The following is a 23,719-nucleotide window of genomic DNA, read 5'->3' on the forward strand; positions in this document are numbered from 1 at the left end:
TTTAAAAGAAACCCTTCCATTTCCTAGGTTAACTTTCTCATACTTACATGCACTTCTCATGATCTTGAAACATGCTTATCAAATTATAAATGAAAACTTGTAATCAATGGTCAGCCAAACACCACCAATTATTAGGGGAGAAGGGAAGAGATATTTCATATGTTTAATTTAGAAATGTCTTCCTTTGAAGTGTTTATAATTAAAGCAGTGAGCCTACCAGTATATATGCAGAGCTTAACTGGGAAAGTAGAGGTGCACGGATATTTGCATTTGGCAAATATTTGCCAAATATTTGCCATTATTATAAAATTGCGTCAGTAATGTGGGTTTTCTGGGAAATTCTCCAGTGCAAATTGGAGTAATTTGCAGAGAGTAATTTGCATTAGAAAAAATAGAGTTTTTTATGCCCTAGAGAGTGATCTTATCTTGCATGCTTATTTTACTTGTAGTTAATAAAGATAAAAACTTTGGGACTGTCAAGCTTGCCTAACATTGTACTGTACTTATAACATGCATCTATTCACTGTTACCAATAAAGATATGAAGTGGGATATTTTCTGTGGAAAATACATAGCAGCGGTGGGTGGGGCCAGAGACAAAAGGCGGTGGAGCAACAAACATAAAATCTACCTTTGTACAGCAAGTGAGTTTCTACATCTGCCCCTTTCAGTTTTTATCCTTCATCCAGACAATCAGGAGAAACTATCAGATTTCAAGGTTGCATTCCAGTCATGCAAAAATGGGGTGTGGACCCATTAAAGGGTGTTTGGCCTGGTGAGGGTCTTGGGGACCTGGCAGAGAATTCTGGAGGGCCACATTTGGTCCCTGGGTCTGAGGTTCTACATCTCTGAGCTAGCAAGGTAAAAAACCAGAGTTTCTGAAAGTGATTTGGTGCAAACAGTTGGTGGCACTCAAACATTTCAGTTGCTGCTCTATAGCTGGGCTGTATGGTTTGTGCACATCAGATGTGCTTTCATCACTCAACTCAATTCCCGTAAATTCCCAGTGCTGATAGGAGCCTGATGCTCCAGGCAGGCTTCTAATTCAACAGGTTTAACTACATAAGCAACTTGAGTTCCCCTGTACACTATACGGCAAATGTGCTACATCTTATCTCCAAGACTCAAACTTTTGTCAGATTATATGTCTCCCCGCTGCTCCCTACAGAAAGGCTGTTATGCCCAACACAGAGGCAGGGCTATTATTCTGCATTTCATTCTGTCTGCTGGTGGGTGTTCTGCTTGATTATAATTGCTAAATTGATTGAAAACAAACAGTGCCCATGGAAAAGACTGGACACACCAAGTGTGGGAAAAGAGAGACTCCACTGTGTATCATTGCTTGGCGTGTCTAAGGACCAGCAATTGTTAACCACAACAATAAAATCTTTCAGCAAATATTTTGCAAAATGTCATCTGGAGTTTCTGGTACCATCCACGTGCCGTTTGTGCTCTTTATCAATTTCTCCTCAGTTGAGATTTTATTACTGCAGTGTTTGTTTGGTGGAAGCAGGCAAGCCAACAACACCAGAATGTGTTTGCATATATGCTTTGCAGACACGGTAACGAAAATGGAAAACACGCTTCATAAAATGCTCCCTTGAAAACGCAAATAAACTGAAATAACTAAGGGCTGTTTGAAAAATTATGCTTGGGTTTTTTTTTCTTTTACATCCCACCTTTCTTTCGAATAGATAAAGAAGATGGTGTACATAGCTCTCCCTCCATCTCCATATTATCCTCACAAAAACACTGTGAGGTAGGTCAGTCTGAAAGATGGTGACCCATTGAGCTTCATGGTTGAGTGGGGATCTTCCCATGTCATTTCCTTCTCCTAAAGCAGCTGGTGGTGGGTAAGAGAGAAGAAAGGGATTGGCCTCTCACCTCTGGCCTCTCCTCCTCCTCCTCCATCATCCATAAACAGCTGATGTTAGCTGTGGGCAGGAAAGCACATAAGGAAAGAGACTCAAACTTTAGAAGTTGCAAAGAGTTAAACTCTTCTTCCTATCCAAATCAGGCCCCTCTCCATGGCTTTAGGAGAACCAAGATGATCTAAGCAGGAATGTCCCACATAAAAATCGAGTCTGAAGACTTGCACAGCTGAATTACAGAGGTTTTTGGAGGCAAACAGAAGGGATATCTGCTGGCCAAGCCAAGAACAAATCATGACTTGCTGAACTTCAGAAGGAAAAACCCACAATTTCAGATTCAGACAAAAACCAAACCAAGTCTTCAAGGTTTGTGCTGGGTCGGGGTTGAGGAGAGAAGGGATCAAAGCAGAAATGATCAGACAGTATGCAGTAACATGCTACTCAAACCCAAAGAGCTATTAAACATGGCTTGTTGCTATGTTAGAACTGGGCCATGGCCTCCTTTTCTAGATAAGCTCTCTCCCATCATGAGCTTATGATCAGGTAGCGGAAGCTGCTCTAGAAATGAAACCTGGGAGGAGGAATGAAGATCCACATTAGAACATAACTTGCCAGGCCAATTTCCCCAGGGGCAGAGAATTAGAAAACTTTTACTCAGTTGAGCAAGTCACCAAAACTACATTATATGGGACACCCATGGCTGGCTCACCCCACATCATTTCTTCTCATAATGCAGCCAATTGGAATTGGGGCTGTGGGAGAGGAAGGACTAACCTCAGCCTTTCCCAACCAGGGGCCCTCAATACATTTTGGAGTACTAGTATGCTGAATGATCAACAATGATGGGGACCGAGATCCAAAACATCTGGGGTTTTCTCCCAGCCCTACCTGGAGAGTGAACGTGGGACCTACCGCCATGCACAATAGATACCCTACTACTGAGTTATGATTTTTTCTCTAGACCCTATTCCACAGGCTTAAACAGTGTGAGAGTTTTTGAAAACAGGTTTAGGCCCTTTGGGGGTGGTTATGAAGTAAACAAAGGGAAAAACAAAGAAAAACTGTGCATTCCTGTTGGCCTCAAGGGTGCTCTCGCCTAGGGTGCATTCAGACATGGGCCTTATTGCATTTTTCTTCCCGGTTATAATGCAGATGGGTCTATGCACCTTTTACACTGCATTATCTGTTGTATTATGGAACTGTGGCCTTCTGATCAACCTGCCACCAGGTTGCACTAAATTTTAAAATGGCAGGAAAGACATGTATTCCATGTGCGCCCAAAATTTTGATAGGTGAAATTACAATGCAAAACACTTGCAATTTTCCGCAAGCAAATAACACAGAAATTAGTGCTAAACTTCAGATAGATTCTGCCAGTTTCCCAGAAGTGGAGTTTGTGTTATGAGAAAGAGCATGTTAAATGTGGAAATTATCACGTAAGGAAACATTGTGAAAAAGGAATAAAGTGCTGTTTGAATGCAGCCATCATCAACCCCAATAGCAGACTTGAATGGCTGTGCAATTTGCACAATATACAGAGTGAAAAAAAGATACTGTACTTAGGTCAAACACCACAAGAGGGGGGGGGTGTTAATTTTTTTTTGAAACATTGCCTCAATGCAATTTCTTTCTGTTCACATTTTCAGGGAGAACAGAGTTGACATAATGAATTAGAGGCAATTATTTATTTTCCTCCACGCCCAAAGTGTCAAGGTCAGCACTAAACTGAACTACCACCAGCATCTCTGTAATTACGCTGTAAATAATTGCTTTTTTTCTCATCAATACTTATTGATTCCTAAGTACTGTGTTTCATGGCTGATAAAGCCCATGTAGTGGTGTTCACAGCTGGCCTTACACAAGGAAGCTATGTGACATGCCTTACCCTGCTGCTTTAAAATGGCCTTTTGATCATCTTGACTTTTATTAATAAGACTTTAAAGCATATTTTTAAAAATCTATCTTCAAACTGCAACAGCGGTTATTTACTAAATGACATTGCCCATCTGAGCAAAGAAATAGGATGAGCTGGAAAGTATAAGACAGCAAATGCTGATTTAGAAGAAACCATTTTCTGTACCCAAAGGCAGAAATTTGCTTGCAGTTCAAGAAAATGTTACAGAAGGAATCTGTCCATGTGAATCCATATTGGGCATGGTTTCATTTAAGTCCTTAACCAGTTTTAAGCATCATTGGTTAGCTTTTGCTTACTAATTACCTAGTGCCTGGACAATAACTGATTACTAATTTAAATTTTATCTGTAGGCTAAAGAATTGTCTGAAATCCATGGCCACCTAGGGCTTTCCGGTTTTCACAAATCATTCTGACATAGCATTTTTCATTCCTACTTCTCAGTATAATCTTCTGTGAAATACCCTGTTTCTCCAAAAAAATAAGACGTAGCCATAAAATAAGCCATAGCAGGATTTTTAAGTATTCAAGGAATATAAGCCATACCCTGAAAATAAGACATAGTGATAGGCGCAGCAGCAATGCCGGCCGTGGCAGGAGGAGGAGGAGGAGGGAAAAAATAATACATCCCCTGAAAATAAGCCATAGTGTGGTGTGTTTTTTTTGAGGAAAAATAAATATAAGACAGTGTCTTATTTTCGGAGAAACATGGTGTAACTGTTTGGTTTTTGTTTGTTTGTTTGTTTCAAGCTGGTTCAATTGCAGAGGAACAGCTACTCCTAGCCCGTTTGCATTGGTCAACAGACCACCGTTACTGTCTGTGATATTAAAAAAACAACAACCAGAACATAGCTCAGTCAGTACAGCATCTTTGGATCATGAGTTCGAGTGGGTGAAATATTCCTGAATTGCAGGGGGTGGACTAGATGACCCTCATGGTCCCTTCCAAGTCAACAATTCTATGGATCTATGTGCATTATGTAACAGATGCCAAGGAGTACATATAGTGAAAGCGCAGCAAATAATCAGATTTTGGGTATCATGAAAGTGCAACAAATTACGGTATTATTTAATTTATTACTATACTGCCTGCCAGGGTGGGACAGGGAGGTGTTTGTGAGATTTGCTGTCTCAGGTAAACCTAGGATGAACATTGGTTTCAACTAGCACAGTATTCTCAAAACTGACTGGTAGCAGCAGGTCACAGAGAGGGTTTTATCCCCTGCAAAATGTCCCCAGTTCAATCTCTGGTGTCTCCAGGTAGAGATGGAAAAGACTCACACTTGAAACCCTGGAGAATCACTGCCAGTCAGTGTTGACAATCAGGGCCGTCTCAAGCCGGTCGGGCGCCCTGGCCCTGTGGCGCGGAGATCGCTCCGGCGCCCCCGCCCTGGTGGGCGGGCGCAGCTCGCAGCACGGCTTCCACACGGCTTTGCCACGCAGCGCCCTCCTGCCAGCCCGGCGCCCCGGCGCCCCGCACCACTGAGACTACCCCTAGAGCCGGGCCTGTTGACAATACTAACCTAGCTGTACACCAAATGTCCAGCTCAGTAGATGATCACTTCCTGTGTTCCCAACACTGTGTTGTTGCATACCTTGACTGGAGGGGGCCTGTTTCCTCTTCCCCCTCATGCTTTTGGCCAACCCTGAGCTTAACTGATAACATTTGGACAATGATGTCTGAATCAAACAGCTCAATACATGAGACAAAAAGCAAAGCCCCGTCTCAGAGAAGCATTTTAAAAACGGGACATCATTTCATGCATTCAGCAAAAAATAAATAAAATAGAAACTCAGTCCAGATTTTTTAGCACTTTTCACTAAGCTTTTGCCAGGGATGGGCAACCTTTTGAACCCAAGGACCATATCCAGCAGTGAATGGGTGTCTGGATGCCACATACTTGTGGATATCACCAATACTGGTGATGAGTGCTGCCATCACACACACCCTCTCTCTCTCTCTCTCTCTCTCTCTCTCTCTCTCTCTCTCTCTCACACACACACACACACACACACACACACACACACACAACCTTCCCACCCACACAAACTTTCCCCATTGCCCACTGATTTTGGCAGGATTGGAAGCAAACGCCACCCACAACGTTTCTGGTGTTCAAAAGATGGCTGATTAGCAGCATGAGAACAGCTATCCTGTCCCCCTGATGATGGCTGATCACAGCTGGGCAAAGGTGGGATGTGGGTGGGGCTCCCCAGGCTACAAAGAGCAAGTGAGCAGCCAAGGACCCTATTAGGGTCAATTTGCAGCCAGGACTCTGAGCCTGACATTTGCTTAAATGGAACTAGTGAACTAACAACAGATTGCATCTGGACATGCACAAAGTGCCATTTTTGCACAATTAAGTAACCAGTGAGCTATGCAAATTATGGACCAGATTTTCTTAAGAGAGAGCATTGCTTCCAGGCAGATAGCCTTTCTTTTTGGCTCTTAACCACTAGATGTTAGATACAATATGAAGCATAGTTGAAAAGGCAGCACAAGCCATCAGGTATTTGGAATCTCAAACTTTTAGCCATTTTTCAAAACCACCCCATGCAAGAACATTAAAGTCAAATTCATTATAGCTTAATGATAATCCTTTTGATTTAAAAAATGCCATCATAATTCTAAATGAGAGACTTTAATCCAGCTTGATCCTGGATTAGACATTTTCCACCAGGCACCTTTCCCAGCTGGAAAATCTCCTTCCTTCACCATACACACGGTGCCCAATGGCATCATATTCCAATTTATTTTATTTTTTGCGATGGACATTACCCTTGAAACCACTTGTCTCAGCAGTTGGTTTGTTAATGAAGCACCCTGGGGGAAGCTGAAACCCATCAGTTGTCACCAAATATGATCATTTTCACAGATAGTGAAACAGGGTGTGGCTCTTTCAGGAAAAAGGAGAAAGCAGAGCATTTCCAAACTGCATTTAGCTTGTTGGGATGCCAAGCTATAGTTTTATACACAGCTTTCCAGGTTACACAGAAACAAATGCACATCATTCCAATTTCACTGCAGTAAAACAGGGAATACATGTGTGCCTTTGCCTAGAATAGCAGAACAGGCTAAATTTCAGTGATACAGTACATTGAATCCATCCCCTCCTTTTCCATGCAGTTTCTCTTCTCCATTTCTGGACTTGAAATAAACCAGGATGCTAAGACATTTGGATTCAGTAAACTATAGTTAGTGCTAAGTAGTCCAACCCATGGTTTTAAGTGTGTTCACAAACCATGGTTTGTAAGTTAACAGTAACCACAGTTGCCTATACAGTAGTTGTCTATTTCTGAGATTACATAAAACTATGATTATCACAACTTGGGAAAAGGAGATGGGAAGGAAGCATGCAAACCATTTCCCAAGCTTCCAAGCCACTTAAAGGAACACTCAAATTGAGACATAACATAAGCAGCCTTTTAGTCTCTTCACACTTCCCTCCTATAATAAGCGTGTGAAAGAATTGCAGTAATAAAATCGCTACATAGATAGAAATGGGATACCGTGACTGAATCTCTAGTAAATAACACATCCTGGAAATAAACAAACGAGACATGACAACTCAGGCAGACTGGAAACGGCAGGCATTTCTCATGCAATTATCTGATTTGAGTTTGCACCTTTTTTTCTTATGCAAGTTTTATTTATAACAGAATGAGAGTTGGCAGGTTGTATTCCAAAAGCCCACATTTCTGTAGTCTTATATATTAAAATGAAAAAGTGAAATAACTTGATTAGGTATGAAATGCATATTTTAAAGAATGGGAAAAAATGTTTGTCATAAAAAATCTAAACCCTCAGCATTGAGAAAACCCTGCATCTTAAAAATTTCCAGCATTTCATGCTTCAAAGGCAACAACAGACCAAGGCTATTTTTTAAAAAAGGTGTTGCTCAGCATTTTGTTAGTATTGCTGTTTTCTTCTCCAATGCAGGTTTAACACACCCTACTTCAGCTATTCCAAACAGATGCCTGCAAAATTTCTCAGCTACAGGTTTGGATTTATTTCTAAAATTTTAACCAGGGATGCCAGATTAACAAAAAAACAAACCCTAGTTTCAAGGAATAAGTAGTTCCTTACATCTCTCTAAATGTAACACTTTAAAGCAAGAATGGTAAAAAATAAATAAATGCTTGAGATCCTGATTTTACCTCTCACAGAAAACGTTCAGTCACTAGCAACTGCAAAACAGGACTTCCTTCCCTAGCCACCAATCTTTCTCTCCCCACCTCCTTTAACCATTCAATGTAAAGTCACTTCATTCCTACAAAGAAACATTCCTGCCCGATTTGGTCTTTGGCTTTCATCTTGTTGCTCTTTCAACTACTAGAACACTGCAGTAAAAACAAAAGCAAAAACCCGAAACCCCTACCCTTAATTGGCAACCTGAAAGCAGCAAACAAGCCAAGCCAAGAATACTTACATTTTGCAATTGTTTGCGAATACTTGTGCAGCGATCCACCGATTAGTAATTACAAAGAAGAGAAAGAGCCTTTTGAACCGTCTCTCAAGCCCAGGAGCAGCGAAAAAAGGAGGCTGCTATCTGAAAGCCACTCATTCTCTTACATGCTCTGCGTGCACAACCCAGCTGCCAGATTTAATAACCATGTCAGGCTGCTGTTTTCCCCCATAAAGAGGAAAAGAGGTGACAGCAGAAGATGAAACAGGCTGCATGTTAATCTGCAGTTATGCCAGCACTGAGACTTCCATGAATGCCACAGTATAACCCCCCCCCCCCGCGCGCGCCTCCTTCTTAACTATAGCTATAAAACGGTGCTATACTTTTTTTTTTATAGTCGTATCTCTTGGAATCGTTATTTCACACCCTGTTATTTAAAGACACATTAACTCCCTGGATTCACCAGGGCCAAAAATCACACATAAGTGCAACTCGTATTTCTTAGCCCATTAATTTAAAAGGAACTACGATCGCTGAGCAAATGAATAATCCGGAGAATGGGCTTCCTCCACCCCCTTCCTTTGTTTTCCAGCTCTTTAAGGAAAAGTAAAGAAATAAAGAAGAGTTTTCATTTACCAGTGAAATGTTCCCATGCAAAGTGACTCTGCAAAGGCTGGACCTGAAAGGCTGAAGTTCCCGGATTCAGTGTCCTCGGGATGAGTGGCATTTCCAAATCAGGACCAACTCCATATAGGCCCAAGATCTTGTGATCAAGAGATGTGCATTACAGGATGCAGGGAGCGGGAGAGGTGAGGATGGAGGAGGAGGAGGGAGGAAGCGCACCGTTGCATCTGCTACAGCGCCTGTACGCTGCAGAGGTCACGTGATCCTTCTCATTCCTATTCCCTTCCCTTCCCTCCGAGGCACCTGTCTCAGCAGGGAGCAGTTTCTGTGGAAACTGCAGACAGCTAGAGGTTTGCCCTCAGAGAAACTGTTGCCATGGAAACCTTACATAATGTATATGGCCCAGATTATGAGTGGCCTCCCAAATGGATGTGACATTTACATCCTAATAGTATTTTAAAAACGCACACACATACAGAGGGGGGGGGGGAACTGGCCTTGCTCTGGCAGGCAGGCTGAATAAATTCAATCTCGGTCTTTAAACACTGGCAGAAATCCACATTCGAAGAGATTTTCAAAATGACACTAGCAGTATAAGGATATTTTGCTCAGACTGAGGGTTTAGGAGCAATACTTGCCAGTCTGATTTTATTAATGAAGGGAAAAACATTTCGTATCCCCCCCCACAATGCTTCTATAAAGGAAATCAATTTCATTCTCTGGTTAAATATTCCGTTGCGAAACCATTCATAAACACTGGGAGCTTTACACCGAAGTGTTGTATTACTGTTCGCACAGCCACTTTGCGAGATGCCTTCTGCCCTTAATAAATTCTGAAAGTTAAGAACAACTCCACCCCACTGGCTGATGGGAGCTGTAGTTCAAAACATCCAAAAGGCATCAGGTTGGCCGGGGGGGGGGGGGTTGAATACCTTGAAAAGCGTATTGTTGAGAAATGGTTCAGAAAACAACAAGCGTAACGATCAAGGGGATGAAGCAATTCCCGTATGAGTAAAGGTTACATTTGGGGCTTTGTATATTTTTTGGAGAACCACTGCCTTAGCTCAGGGGTAGAGCACCTGACTTGGATACAGAAGGTGCCAGGTTCAATCGTCAGCATCCCCAAATAGCACTTGGAGAGACCCCTGCCTTGAAACCTTGGAAAGCTGCTGCCAGTCAGTATGGACAATATTGCGCTAGATCAGGCATCCCCAAACTGCGGTCCTCCAGATGTTTTGGCCTACAACTCCCATGATCCCTAGCTAACAGGACCAGTGGTCAGGGAAGATGGGAATTGTAGTCCAAAACATCTGGAGGGCCGAAGTTTGGGGATGCCTCCACTAGATGGACCCAATGATCTGATTCAGTAAGCTCACCTGTCCATGGGGCCTGGCTGGGCTTATGCGATTGCAATGGCAGCACTCTCTAAGCAGTGATGGGTGTCTTTGTCTAGGCACCCTTTGAATTTCCCACAATGCCCCTGAACAATGTTATTTTGCAGATACGTACAAGATTACAGGTGAAGACAGGCCTCTGACAGAAAATAATATGCAAAATATAGAGCACATCAGTAGATTTGAAAATGACAAAAATCAATAATTTAGCAAACAATGACAATCACACCATAATCTAGGCTTAAGTACATAGATGCACACTCCAAGGCACCTGGCTTAAATCCAATTCAGAGGGGAGGTGTCTTCTTACCAGGCTAGATGAGATCCAGCAGGTTCCCATATCCTTTACTCCAGAAGCAAAAGGCAAATGTTGAGGAGAGCAATGATGGTCATTCTCTTCCCCCAGCCTATTGGAAGTACCAGCTCCTGGTGCTGGTCTTATTGCACATTTTTTTCTTTTAAAAAAAATCCCCCACATGAGCAAAAACCATTGGGAAAGTGGGTTTGACTGTGGGCAGAGGACCCTGAGAAAGGGTTAAGCAGCCCCTCCCCTGCTGCTCTTCCAGTGTGATCACTGTCTTCCATGGCTGCTTTTTTTGGCGGGGGTGGGGAGGAAATCCACATGAAACTCTTCTGCCTATCTACAGTACATGTAAAATTCAATTTGACCCTCCAGGTAGATTATAGAGCTGCTCCATATCTGCTCTTTTCTGTAACTTGACACTGTGAGAAGTGAAACTCATAGCTTCATTGAACATTCACAGCCTCTGGGTCATGTACACATTAGATTTCATGCAACACTCCGAATGGGGGGAAAAAGTAGCTAAGCTTTGACTGCCCAAGATCCTGAAGTTAAAAATATTGGCTGTGTTCATATTCCAGTTTCCAGTGGTGGGATTTTAATCCATGTTCACATGATATATCCTGTACTTTTTGTTATGTATCCTGTACTTCATACAGACTGAATAGACAAATTAGGAATGAAGGAATGATTTAAGCACTCCAGAGTGAACATTTTTCTACACAGGATGAAGACTTCCCTGCCCTGATAAGAACAGCTGAGGAGAAAGGGAAGAGCTGCGAAATGAAACAACAGCTTCACTGCACTCTAAGGTGGTAATGTGAACACATCCTAAAATAGTTGCTGGGTCCAATTCTCAGGATGCTGGCCTAGAAAAACTATTATGAGGTGAGCAGCTCTCAGCTGTGGGCCCTGTTTGCTGTTGTAGACGGTGTGTGTGTTAATGTGTTAAATTTATGTAACACCCTTCACTGCAAGATCACAGGACAGTTTGCAGCCTATACGACCATTCTGTGCTGGGGTTTCCGTTCCGGCCCCCCCCCATGCATTCTAGGGGCACGTCTAAGCGCACCATGCCCCGCCCTTACCCAATCTGGTACAATGAGAAAACTGTACTTTAAAAAAAAGTAAGTGTGCATACACTTCATCAAATTCCAGTAGACATCCACACAACAGACTGCAGGTTTCCCGGCTTGGAACAATAAAGAGATTTGTTGTTGTTGTTGTTGACTGCTCTTTTGTGCAAATCTAGTATATTTTAAAACTTGTACTTCAAAAGAAATAAACAGGTAAACAAAAATTGCCCACAGGTTTTTAGCTTCAGGTTTCCAGAACTTATGGTGGGTGAGGAAATATTAATTGATGGGAGGAAACAACACCACACAGTGCTAATACATCCCATCAAGGGCTTCCCACTGGTGTAGAGAGGAAATGTTAAGATAGATTTCACTGGCATAAGATGGAAAGTGCTCATGTGTGCACCCACATACAAATTAACACCTTCAGCCACGTTATTTTATTTTATATTGCAGTCATTGTTCACGTTCGTTGTGTACAGTGGTACCTCTACTTACGAATAACTCTACTTACAAATGTTTCCACTTACTAACAGAGCTCCGTCCGCCATCTTGGATGTGGTTTAGATAGGATTTTTTCTACTTACGAATTTTTAGATAGGGTTGCTTCTACTTACGAATTTTTTCTCCCAATGCATTCCTATGGGATTCGACTTACAATTATTTTCGACTTACAAATGAGCGTTCGGAACGCATTAAATTCGTAAGTAGAGGTACCACTGTATATGGCTTTGAGGATTGCATTTGAGAAGCAGGCTATACGTTAGTTTGCTTAGAAATAATTTTGTGTCCAACTTCAGAGCACCACTAACTCAAATGTCAATATAGCCAAGCTTGTCTGGTTTCCACAAGGTCAGTTTTACTATAAAATAATCTCGAAAATATGCTGAAGACATTGTGCAAGCAAGTGAGCTATGCAATGCAGTGGGCGTAAACCATCCAAATAACATTACACTACTATTTCCCCCAATTCCAACCTCTCATCAAATTAAGAAACATTTCATCTTGCCTAAATACAGGGAAGGAGCAAGGAGATGGTGAGATTTTTAAACAATCAAGTATCCACATTTTCCATGTTTGTGCATTTTAAAGGTGGGAACTGATAATGAATTCGGTTCATTGACCAAGATCATTCATCTTCGAAGCAACACAAGTAGGTCATATTCTAGCCCAAGGTGGTTGAAGCATAAAGTAACACTAGCAACCATCTGACAGATGTTCAGTGACCTATGTATACAATGCCTATATAAGCCGTCTTTTCCTTGGAGACAGGAATGCACTACATGAAAAGAACATATAACCATAATTATGTCTTATTTTCATTTTCTTTGTTGAAACTAAGCAAAGGATAGAAAAAGACACTTTCCTATAGAAATGGGAACATTTTATATAAATATAAATATTTATATAAATAAAACTACCCAAAACAGGGTAATTTCTTATAGGAAATGGGCCTTTCCCCTCTCTCCCTCAACCTTGGTACCAAGAGTATGCATGTGGTCATTAATTTGGATCATACTGTGGTATGATTTCTGCCCTGTTCTGTAGCAGCCACCTTTTAGTGGGCTGAGGTACCATTCATCCTTAGTGTTGGATGAGCACTTTTAAGAATTTTGTTTTAATGTATTTAGTTTTTCAATTTTTCATTGTGTTGTTTTGCAGATTTGCAAATCATGTTGAGACATCTTGTAGAAAGTGGTTAAAAATGTAATTAATAATATATGCCACCTTTTTATTCTGGTCCCATAGTTATCAGTGAAATGAAATGAAATTTATTACGGTCAGAGACCAGCTTGTAGTTATCAATGTATATTTGAATCCTTGGTCCATGTATAAAATTGATTTGAAAGATTGGGAGTGTGAGAAAGACTGTCAATGTGTACCTTTTCTTCATCTCTCTCCCCACCCCCCACCCCCGGTCCCGATTGTGATTTAATTATGTTAAGGCATAAATAACCTGTTTTAGAAAAAGACTAGGAATTTTTCCAGGGAGATAATAATAACCTACTACGTCTCATTGCTGCCAATGTCATTTTAGCTACTTCCCCTAGATATGAGCAAGCTGTATCAAATTAGCCCATAAAATTTTTGCTTGGTTTTGGACCTGAAAACCTAGATATTTTCAAAGGCAAAATGGGGGAGGGGGGAGATGAGAGATAAGAGAGATCCCCTGAGAGGGTTAGGAAGAGTTGAACTGCCACTTCATTCCTGAAGCTTTGGCAGATTTACAGCGTAACGCCTTGAACTTCAAAGGCACATTGCTCAAAGGGAGCAAGGAGAACAAATTGAAAAATGAATATTGTATCTAATACAAGGCTTTCTTAAGAAGGAAGGAACACTGTTGCCTAGTGTGTGTGATGTTTCAGTGCTTTTAAACATCAACTGCAGCTCCCCCAAAATGTTTAGATAGTACATCAAAATGAAGCGTAATATCCATTGTAAAAGCCCAATCTCTGGCTTTTCCAATTAGGATACAGTGGTACCTTGGTTTGCAACCGTTTTAGATTACAACTACATCAAACCTGGAAGTGTGTGTCCTTTTTTGGATTCCAATCTTTTTTTGGGGGGGGGGAGGCCCCATTGGCAAAACCTGTTTTGGTTTACAACCAGACCTCCATAACGGATTATGGGTGTAAACCAAGGTACCACTGTAAAGTTAAACTGATGGCAATAGATCGCTATCTTGGAAGATGGTATCCATGTACTGTGATATGAAAGAACATAATGAGCTTTTTTCTCTAGTGCAAAAATTAACTGAGGCTGGTGGATGGATCGGCAGCGAGTGGTACATGTGCGGTTGAATTGTGTTAGCCATTTAATAATTTACTAAGCAGTTTCTTGTGAAAGCTGCACATGCGTAGCAACTCAGAGGAGAGGAAGCAGAGGAGATTAGCTGAAGGAGATAACAGAAGTGAAAAGCATGCTTGCCAGCAGTATCCCCCTTCCTTTTTAATTCAGCTTTTGAGCAAGGCCCTGCACCTTTCCCCACCTAGTGGGAAGGAAACCTCAAGACTTGGGGCAGTCAAAGGCCATGCAGCACTCACCATGTAAAAGGTAGCTGAAATCCAATGTGTACATAACCCAGAGGCTGTGAATGTTGAACCAATTGATGAGCTTCATTTCCCACAATGACAAATGACAGAAAAGAGCACATATTGAGCAGGTCTGCAGTCTTTACAGAGGGCAAAACTGGATTTTTGTGTGTGTGCAGATAGATAGGTGGAAGAGGCTCCTGTTATGGGGTTTTTTTTGGTGGGTGGAGTCCAATGAAAAACAGGCATAGAGAACTGATCAGAATGGAAGAGCAGCAGGGAAGGGGCACCATTTTACCACTCAAACCCACCTTCTCAGTTGCGTTTCCTCATGGCAGGTGGAAATTATAAAGAAGGAAATTTTGTGAGGGTGTTAAGCAGAAAACAGAAATAGTTCTCTCCTGCTGCCCTTCTCTTCCAGACCTCCGTCTACTGTACAGTATGTATCTACATAATTACATCTAGTTGGCCCTGTCCGTCTTACAGTCCCCTGTGCATCCTCTGATCTCTTCACTCATTCAGTCTCCACCTAGCTCGTCACCATTTACATGCCCTGCCCTTCTTAATGACAGCTAGCCTAGCAGCTTTGTCCTGCCCAGAGCGCCACCTCTGGGTGCTCTTTGCAGTGGCAGTCATTTGTGCCACCAATGGAAGTGGTGGATCCAGGAGCAGCCGTAAACGACGCAGCCACTCCTTTAGAGGGAATGCAACCCCGTCCAAAATGGACAGGCAGGTCCAATTCCTGGCCCCAAGAATTACTTATCCACAGTGCTTCAATCAGGATTCAGCTTCGGTTTTGTCTGTCTCCAGTTCCCCAGGGCACTCATACATTTTTCTCTGGAATCTGCACAACCTCTTCCACTCAGATGATAAGGAAAAAAGAGCTGGGTGTCATCAGCATACCGGTGACACTTCGCTCCTAATCTCCTAAGGACCACTTCCAGTGGTTGTTAAACAGCACTTTGGGTGAGATGAAGCTCTGCGGAACCCTACAGCTCAGCTTCCATGGGGTCATGGAGGAGTCTACTTCATGGAGAGGAGACTGAAGGCAGGAGTGGAAGCATCATAACATATTACCTCCAGCTCCCAGCCCACAGAGCTGATCTAGCTGGAGACCATGGTCAAAAAAGTCAAATGCCACTGAAACATCAAGAATGAGCAGAGACATGCTCATCATGCCCCTCATCTGATAACAGGTCATCCATCAAGACAACCAATCCTGATTTTGTTCTGAAACCAGGCCTGAACCTGGAATGGAATGAGCCCAGATGTATATGGTGCTGAGCTGCCACTATCTTCTTGGGCACCTTTTCATAGCCTGCACATAGCACTTCCTGGTCTAATATGGGTTTCTTGAGGAATGGGCACCCTGCCACCTTCTTAAGAGCTGTAGGTACCTATCTCTCAAGGATGCATTTACCATATACTGGACCAACTTGGTAAATCTCCCCCACCATTCCAGCAACTTCTAAGCAACCATGATAGACAAGGGTTGAGAGATCACATGTCCTTAGAGGGGGGAGGAGCAGGGCTCAGTAGCGCAGAGGGTAATGGTAAAGGGACCCCTGACGACTCTGGGGTTGCGGAGTTCATCTCGCTTTACTGGCTGAGGGAGCCAGCATACAGCTTCCAGGTCATGTGGCCAGCATGACTAAGCCGCTTCTGGCGAACCAGAGCAGCACACGGAAACGCCTTTTACCTTCCCGCTGGAGCGGTACCTATTTATCTACTTGCATTTTGACATGCTTTTGATCTGCTAGGTTGGCAGGAGCTGGGACCAAGCAACGGGAGCTCACCCCGTCGTGGGGATTCAAACTGCCAGCCTTCTGATCATCAAGCCCTAGGCTCTATGCTTTAGACCACAGTGCCACCCATGTCCCTCACAGTCTGTAATGTTACCTAATTGAATCACTTTTATTTTTTTTAAATGAAAGCAAACACCATGATGTTCAGATTTATATATGTAATAATAGAAATGCCCCACTAGTTTTGTGATCCTATAGACCACAGGATCAAACTTCAGAGCTCAGTTTCAATTTCCTTGCAACCTCTTCCGCACAAGGAGTTAAAGAAAATGAACAAAGCAATTGAGAGTCCAAAATGACTCTAATTCAGCATTTGGTTAGACTCCATTGTGATTTAACCTTCTTAGAATAAGTAAACCACTGTTCTGAAAGGCCAAGAGTGATTGGAAAAGATGAAAAACCTTATTTAAAAAGCCCACTATTACCACTATTTTCCAGTTCAAACTAGCTATTTTAGCTAGTCTAATCACAGGCTCTTTCCAAGGAGGGCATTAAACTAGCACAAATACGTCTCTGAAGCAGAGTAGTCCATTTTTCATTTCTCCTGGAATCCTTCTCTATATATTTTAGCTGGGGGGGGGGGAGAGAGAGAGAGAGAAATGGCAAGCCATATCAGTCTTTTGAAAAGCATATATAAATTAGCTTTAGCTCAAATGCTTAGCTAAGCACATTATATATAAGCTCTAGGTGATAATAGAGACAGAAATGAGGTGGCAGAGAGAGAGAGAGAGAGAGAGAGAGAGAGAGAGAGAGAGAGAGAGAGAGGGTGGCAAGCAAACACGCAAACACACACACACACCAGCAAATACCAGCCCACTTTCGGCTCTGGACCTGCATACCGGTAGCTGTCAACTTTCGGATTTGAAAATAAGGGATCAGCAGCCTCACCTGTCCCGGGGACAGTCTACGGTATATCTAACAATCCAGGATAGCAGCGGGAAACAGCGCTGGAATAAGGGAATTTCCAGCAAAAAAAGGGAAGGTTGACAGCTATGCTGGTCCTGTCCACCACCAAATTTACCCCAGGGAAATGCCACGCTCAACAGAAAAACAAAAGGTGTTAGAGAAACCTTCAGGGGCTGAACCCACCCCTTTCTCATTCCTTCACCAAAAATGTTATCTTTTGGATTTTGGGGTTATGGCTCAAGACGTTTTTCTACCTGAAGCAAAGGGCAAGATGGAACACACCTACAGAAGCCAACTGCACTGGAAGAGAATCCTCCATCACACCTGAGGGCAGCAGGCTAGCTTGGAGAAGGCAAGACAGCACTGCTTATGGGGCAGAGGGCAGCCTGTGTGGCACAACAGAGGAAAATAGCTGCAGAGGACCAATCTCCTAGCATCTGCTTTCTGAGGTGGCTGCCTCATTCTGCCTAATGGTAGGACCAGCCCTGCTTGGTCACCATTGACAGCTCAAACTATGAGTCTGCTGAATATGGTAGGACTTTCTAACTTCCTTTGTTACAAGGATTACTATTCAGATGAGAAAATTGTGGGTGGTGCAAATTGTGGCACATACTAGGAATGCTGGTCAAATCTGCTTCAACCAGATACTGACCTACATTTTGATGTTCCATATTTTCAAGCTCGATTCCAAATGGGAAATGAGCCGGGCAGGCTCTAATTTCAATTCAGAAACTCCAGGCATGTTTTAGGATTGATTTATTTTTTATTTGTGAAATTGAAGTACCTCAGCTTTTTAAGTTTTAATACCAAATTGACAGTGTACCTTTTTCCAGGCTGTAGCCACTTCTGACACGGAACAACTGGGGGGAAATCCCAGCAGATTTCGCCAGGCTTCAGTTTGGAAATGGACCAGAGCCAAAGGAGAGACAGATTAACCAGAACCCAAATTTACCTTGGGCATGGATAAAATCTAACCCAGGCATCCCCAAACTTCGGCCCTCCAGATGTTTTGGACTACAATTCCCATCATCCCTGACCACTGGTCCTGTTAGCTAGGGATCATGGGAGTTGTAGGCCAAAACATCTGGAGGGCCGCAGTTTGGGGATGCCTGATCTAACCCCTAAGAGAATGCCTGGATTGTTATTTCCTACCCACCCTTTCAAGAAGATGCCATTGCCAATGTTTCAGTGCACATGTGATTATGCCCCAGGAGTACATACTCTCTAGCCATCTAAAGAGTTATGCAAACTGAGTGACTGCAGTTATCAACAATCAAATGGGTTGGCTATGCCTGCCAAGGACACAAACCTTTCTTTGTTGGAAATTGTGACTCTTTCGCCTGCACCAATAACACTGCTGTAATACTGAAGTTATAAGGTATTTAAAAAGAACATAACTGATAGAAGTGCTCTCAGTACGTGCTGCCTTTTTGCATTTCAAGGTCAGGTCAGTTTGTCATGTAACCCTTGTAAAGACTGCAAACGTACAACATCAGAGTCAGTAATTAGACTTACATTCACAGAAATTCTGAAGAGCACACAGGAATTCTAAACGCTTAACATTTATCTGAAATTTTAACGTTAGCATTAATTTGGATCGGTACCAGTAGCTGAAATACATCTCAAGCCTCTTCATTTCTGCATTGGTTCCTCTACATTTTCCACTCTGACTCAAGTCTTTGTTGGCACTTCACCACACTTTTAAACTGAGCAACATACAGTTGTTGTGGAACTGCTTTAAATGCCAGAAGCATGTGCCAGAATATTGCAGACACAGAGAGCAATTATGGAGAAAAGTCTCTTTTTCAGCACTGCCTGTCACCTGTTAACCCTTCCTTGGCTGGGCATCAGTACTTCTTTGTCAAGGACTGCTTTGTCACAACTCTCCTACTTGACCATTACCATATTCAAGTGCACCCAGGGTCCTTCTCACTGATTTCCATAGAACTTGCTTCAAGATAGGCAGCCCCTTGAGGCAGGAGCCATTTAAATTCTACACACAATGCTTAGTTTTGGCTTCTAGTAACCCAGGGGTCAGCAAACTTTTTCAGCAGGGGGCTGGTCCACTGTCCCTCAGACCTTGTGGGAGGCCGGGCGATATTTTGGGAGGGGGGGGGATGAACGAATTCCTATGCCCCACAAATAACCCAGAGATGCATTTTAAACAAAAGCACACATTCTACTTATGTAAAAACACACTGATTCCCAGACCGTCCTTGGGCCAGATTTAGAAGGCAAATGGGCCGGATCCAGCCCCCAGGCCTTAGTTTGCCTACCCATGTAGTAGCCATTTAATTGTTGCAATAAAAATAATATTCATGGGAAAGAGCCAGTCATTAGCCTACTTGTATTATCCTTTTTGTACACCTCACAGCCATGTTGTTATTACCCCATGAAAAAAAATAGTAACCTTTAGATATTTTCATATGATGCAAAAGTGGGCTGGAGAAGGGAGGTTGTTCATGCCGGAATAAAAACTCATTCTAAGTTATTATAACTGGGGTGTGCAGTGTGGAGCATTCATGTTCAGTATTCCATACCACAAATACTATACTATACATACACCATTCCACCTTCCCAACCAACTTTCTGTTTCTTATTCCCCACCAACACACATTCAGCATTCTGTGGTTACTAAGCAGCCTCACTTCTCATTGAGTTGTTCCCGCTCCTTCTAAAGATCTTTTGTAGCTCTGCAAACCTTGGGATACCCTCAGTCTTGCTGATGCCACCTATTTTTGCAATGTAAGGTTACAGTGTGTGTATTATAGCCAACTAGCCCATAACATGCATAATACGAAGCCCCAGTCCCAGTAACACTGATTATACTGGAACTTTTTGTGCTTTTAAAATATTCTTCTGCTGCTTCATTAAAGCAATTCTTAAGAAGAGATGATGATTTTTGGTTTTTGTAAAAGCAAGAGTTTGTTTTACAAAACCTGACAAGAAAGAGAAAAAATAAATAAATTTCTGTCTCATATATCACTGGAAGTCTGTCAGTTTTGATAAGGTTCTTCTCTAACCAAAACAAATTGCCTTTGCTGCAGTTTTGTAAGCAGTTTCCTGTCAAGCAATCCTACAATCCATCTAAGAAGCATTCAGCTATGTGAATTTTACCAAGCCTGCATTGCCCCACAAGACAAATGAGAGGAATAAATGTGCATAGAGATTCCTGCTGCTTTAACAATTGTGTGTGTGTGTGCGCACAAACACACACATGCACACAATTGATTGGAAGTTGTTTCTTCCTTCCCAGAATAAGGAAGATTCTGCCAGCTTTCCCCTCCTCCACATTCCACACAATTTGCAAAGGTGCTTCCAAACCCAGGAATACGAATTCAGGGGTGCAGAGGCTAAGGGAAGGCAGAAAAGCCCCATTCCAAACTTTATGAAGGCTAAAAGAATCAAGACGAGGATCCCAAACCCTCTCTGTACGCCAGGGTTCATCAGTGGTTCACCCCAAATGTTGTTGGAATAACAACATACAGCCAAAACTTGTTGTTGGGCCATATAACACCAGTCCCAAAAAATCTACATTGGCTTCTGCTATCTGAGCACAATTCAAAAGTGCTGACCTTTAAAGCCCTAAATGGCCTCGATCCTGGATACATGAAGGGAACCTTTAAAACATCAAAATGCAGAGCATGTCAGCAAATTAAAAAAAAGAGTCAAACCAGCAATTTAACAAACACAGAATAAATTCAATATTTAAGTACACAAAAAAGCAAGAGTTAACTGACAATAAAATTTCTGGTTCTGGCCATCCTGCACTCAAAGAAGCTTTGCTTAGATACATTTCAGAGGGGAGGGTCATCTCACCAGCCTAGGTGACATACAGCCGGCTCCCACTTCCTTACTCCAGAGAAGCCTGGCAGCAGCAAAAGGCAAAGGTCAGGGAGGGCAATAAGGGCCAGCCTCTTTCCTAGCCTCCTGGCAGTACCAACTGGGCAGGTATACTTATTGGAGATACTGTATGTGCTACAACTCTTGCAGAACCAAGAGGAGAATCAAGACAATCAAACAAAAACATGATGTAAAAATAATAGCTGAATGGAGAATGTTCTGAGCAAAGCATTAACTACTGCAAAATTTTTATGTACTTACTGTAATGCTACAGAAGTGAGATTCGGGTCAGATGTGCACATAAGGCCCCTGTGATTCTAGAATGGTAAACCTGGGGTCTGTAGAAGAAGCAGGGCTGCAAAACAAAGCTTCTGGTTCTAGTCTTCCTGCACTCCAAGGAGTATGGCTTAAATACAGTTCATATGGGAGGGTCCTTTCACTTGCCTAGATGACATACAGCTGGCTCCCAGATCCTTACTCCAGAGGAGGCTGGCAGCAGCAAAGGGCCGATGTTGGGGAGGGCAATGAGGGCCAGTCTCTTCCCCAGCCTCTTGGAATTATCAACTGCTGGTGCAGGTCTTATTGCACTTCCCCTGCCTTTGGAATTCCCTCCCTGCTGAAGTACAACAGATGGCCACCAACTTTAGTTGTGTTTGGTATCTGTTGTAGATTTGTTTATTCAACCAAGCATTTGCTGATCCTAATTCCTAGCATTTTAGTGATATGTAGTTACGTAGTTTCCTGTGGATTTGTGTGTTTTTCTGGGTGGGTGGGTGAGAGAGAAAGAAAGAAAGAAAGAAAGAAAGAAAGAAAGTGTGTGTGTGTGTGTGTGTGTGTGTGTGTGTGAGAGAGAGAGAGAGAGAGAGAGAGAGTTTCTAATATGGTCTTATTTTCATGTATTTTGTAAACCACACTGGCATTTGATAGTGAAGGGCAGAGGTGTATCTTATGTATCTAAGTAAGGAAGTAAATAAAGCATTAACCCTGTTCTCAGCTCACCAACCTAGAGAAGGACAGTGCAATACAAGAAGTCATTCCCCACTCTGAATTTGTTTTGCTCGCCCGTAGAGACTTGTCACAATGACAGGTCTGATTGGCTGTTTAGCTGGGTGACATTATCATGTGTGACCCCTAGGATGGTGGTGGGGAATGGTTTTGATGCAAAGGGTGGTGAACTATGTTGCTGTTGGTGTTTTAAAGTGTCTTTCAGGGAACATGCTGGGTGGATTTTCATGCTGAAAATTCTCTCCAAAAACATCCAGCAGACAATAGAGATTTAGGTCTGATTTAAGATTACCTTGGCTGTTAGGCTCAAAAGCCGACTTCTTCAAGGTCTGAAATCTCAAAGGAATTGGAAGGCAAGTGGCAAGAAGCCCTTCAGCATGTTGCTCGCTCCTCCATATGCAGTTGCTGGGTGACCTTGGGCTAGTCATACTTCTCTGAAGTCTCTCAGCCTCACTCACCTCACAGAGTGTTTGTTGTGGGGGAGGAAGGGAAAGGAGAATGTTAGCTGCTTTGAGACTCCTTAGGGTAGTGATAAAGCGGGACATCAAATCCATACTCCTCTGCTGCTGCTGCTGCTGCTTCAGTGTGAGTGAATGCATGGAGGTGTGGCTTACTAAAGCATGGGTTTGTTGGCAGATGTGGAATTTGTGTGATTAAAGCGGGATATCAAATACAAACTCCTCCTCCTCCACCACCTCCTCTTCTTCTTCTTCTTCTTCTTCTTCTTCTTCTTCTTCTTCTTCTTCTTCTTCTTCTTCTTCTTCTTCTTCTTCTTCTTCTTCTTATTTTGAGTCATCAGAATTGTCCCCCCATCTTCTTTTCCTAGTTAATAAGCTAATAGAAAGTTTTACAGCAATACTCTAGATCCATCTAAAAATCCACTCTACTTTCTATGAATCTACTGTAGTTGATGTACATATCCGCCCTATGTTTCCAAAACTTTAGCCCTGATTCAATCTATTGGAATCCCATTCAGACCACACCAGGCCCTGCAACTCCAAAGACTACCGTATATCAACCTGAAGCATCACCGCTGGCATCAAATGAGTCAGAAATGTTTATTTTGATTTTTGTCATGTACAGGCTGAATATATCCACTTCTCTGCACATCCATGCTTCACCAAGCTAATGTTTTTGAGTTTCTTGAAGAAGTTTACCTGTAGATTTCTATGCTTTCAAGGTCTTTTAGGATACATCTTGTTATCTTTGTCAGTGTACTAAGAGGATTATAAGTCTCCAAGTGATCCTTTAAGCCTCTAATAATAGATTACTAAGGCATTTTCTGCATATCAAAAGATAATACATATAATGTGTAAAGTAATATATAATGGGCATTTCAATAATATATTAAGATTGCTAATGACTTTAATTTCTGGGATCTGTATCAGATAAATGTTTATTTCCCCTGGCCCTTACATACTTAACATGTTTGCTCTGGAAGATGAGCACAGGGCCCTGCTTACATGCAATTTTTAAACAAATAAATTAACACACCCACAACAAAAATATGCCAGATAAGTCAAAGGCTTGGGTTATATATACGTC

At 42.4% G+C, this 23,719-nt stretch overlaps 1 protein-coding gene across 4 annotated transcripts in view; it reads right to left on the reverse strand.

The window, feature by feature from the left end:
* The window catches only part of TRIM2 (tripartite motif containing 2), a 75,478-nt gene that overhangs the window by 50,530 nt on the left and 1,229 nt on the right, over positions 1 to 23,719 (reverse strand). Inside the window, exon 2 of one of the 4 annotated variants that reach the window (XM_088660240.1) lies at positions 22,467 to 22,632. The exons of 1 other annotated variant lie outside the window; for it this stretch is intronic. The gene's annotated coding sequence lies outside the window, so the exon portion shown is untranslated. Of the gene's footprint in view, positions 1 to 8,212; positions 8,489 to 8,824; positions 9,142 to 22,466; positions 22,633 to 23,719 lie in introns of those variants that run through there. 2 more of the 4 variants (XM_035112110.3, XM_088660241.1) reach the window with 2 other exon arrangements.

The sequence above is a fragment of the Zootoca vivipara genome, chromosome Z1, assembly GCF_965207765.1.
Source record: "Zootoca vivipara chromosome Z1, rZooViv2.hap1.1, whole genome shotgun sequence".
Lineage (NCBI taxonomy): Eukaryota > Metazoa > Chordata > Lepidosauria > Squamata > Lacertidae > Zootoca > Zootoca vivipara.